At 47.4% G+C, this 1,870-nt stretch overlaps 1 non-coding gene across 1 annotated transcript; it reads right to left on the bottom strand.

Moving 5' to 3' along the window:
• Nucleotides 1–1,153: 1,153 nt before the first annotated feature.
• trnak-cuu (transfer RNA lysine (anticodon CUU)) lies at nt 1,154–1,235 on the bottom strand. Its single transcript has one exon. It is a non-coding gene; the product is annotated as a tRNA-Lys (tRNA).
• Nucleotides 1,236–1,870: the final 635 nt, after the last annotated feature.

Here is a 1,870-nt window from a genome sequence, read left to right as displayed (position 1 = left end):
TATCAGAGTACATACATGTCACCACCCAGCTCTGAGATTCTTTTTCTGCAGGCATACCTAGTGTCACAAAAAACTGTGGGTCAATTGTTTAAGAAAAATAACAAGATGGCTTAAGTCGCAAAAGTAGATTGAGGTGCTTTTAATTACCTCAAAACAAGACAAAAACTGGGGAAAAAATCAATATATATATCCACCCTCAGACTAAACACAAAAGAAAACTAAACCCAAAGCCTTTGTAACCTGAGGCTTATAACTGCTAAGCCCCTCCCCCTAGACCAACCAAAAGCTAATTAACTCAATTATCCAATTAAAGATGGTATCCTCCACCATCAGCACTCCTGTGCAGGTTGCTGCTGCCTCTATGAGACAGCTCCATGCAGCAGCTCTGTTTCAGACCCAGTCACTATTACTGCTGGGGATGGGTGTTTTACCGAGTGCGCCATGTGCTGTCTGTAATCAGTGACGGGCCTTCGTCACATTACCACCCTCCTCTCCTGCAGCGGCAATGTTTGGCAGTCTTGACAGGAAGTCCGCTGTGATGTTCTCCTTGCCTGCTTTGTGTCGCACACAGAACCTGAAAGGTTGAAGCTCCAGGTACCACCTAGTCACCCTGGCATTCCGGTCCTTCATTGTCTGGATCCAGGTCAGGGCTCTGTGGTCCGTCTGGAGGTCAAACTCCCTCCCTAGAAGGTAGCACCTGAGGCTGTCCAACGCCCACTTGATTGCTAGACACTCCTTCTCGATTGTGGAGTACCGGGTTTCATGGGGCAGAAGTTTCCTGCTTAGATATAACACAGGACGTTCCTCACCTGGCTCTCCCTGAGCCAGTACTGCCCCGATGCCTACACCTGAGACATCCACCTGCACCAGGAAGCAGCATTCAAAGTCAGGACTCTGCAACACAGGGGAAGAGCATAATTCCTCCTTCAGGCCCTGGAAAGCACTTTCACACTCCTCACTCCATTCCACAAGATTATGGGCCAACTTGCGGGTGAGGTTGGTCAATGGGGCTGCCAGTGTTGAGCTGTTAGCTTGGAGGTCAAACTCTCTCCCAGTTTCATCTCCCTCTAAGTTTCCTGCTTAGATATAACACGGGACGTTCCTCACCTGGCTCTCCCTGAGACAGTACTGCCCCGATGCCTACACCCGAGGCATCCACCTGCACCCAACGTGGGGCTCGAACCCACGACCCTAGGATTAAGAGTCCCATGCTCTACCGACTGAGCTAGCTTGGAGAAGGGGAAACAAAAGCAAACTTACCATGTAAAGCCACAGTATCATAGCGGTTAGCACAATGCTATTACAGCTCAGGGAATTCCAGAGTTTGGAGTTTAACTCCAGCACCATTCTGTAAGGAATCACTCTATATCCTCCTTGTGGAATTCATGGGTTTTCTCTGGGTGCTCCATTTCCCTCCCACAGTCCATGACCATATGGGTTGCTGTCACAAAAAACTGAGTGCGCCATGTGCCGTCTGTAGTCATGTGACGGGCCTTCGTCACACTTAGCAAATCTACAGAATATTATCTGTAATCTGTGAACATCAGGAAATATAAATTGGAAACAAACTGTGCAAATGCAAATATAAATAAATAGCAATAAATAATGAGCATGAAATAACAAAATAAGAGTCCTTAAATGAGTGTAGCTCTCTGCTTCTGTTCAAGAGCCTGATGGCTGAGGGGTAGCAATTGTTCTTGAACCTAGTGGTGTGAGTCCTGGGACACCTGCATCTTCTACCTGATGGCAGGAATGAGAAAAGTGCATGGCCAGGGTGGTGAGGAACTTTGATGATGGATGCTGCTTTTCTACGGCAATTTTTCATATACATGTACTCAGTGGCTGGGAAGGTTTTACCCATGATGTACTG

Source organism: Mobula hypostoma, chromosome 19 (genome assembly GCF_963921235.1).
Source record: "Mobula hypostoma chromosome 19, sMobHyp1.1, whole genome shotgun sequence".
Classification (NCBI taxonomy): domain Eukaryota; kingdom Metazoa; phylum Chordata; class Chondrichthyes; order Myliobatiformes; family Myliobatidae; genus Mobula; species Mobula hypostoma.
The sequence above is the reverse complement of the archived record's forward strand: the minus strand, read 5'-3'. Positions and strand labels throughout refer to the sequence as shown.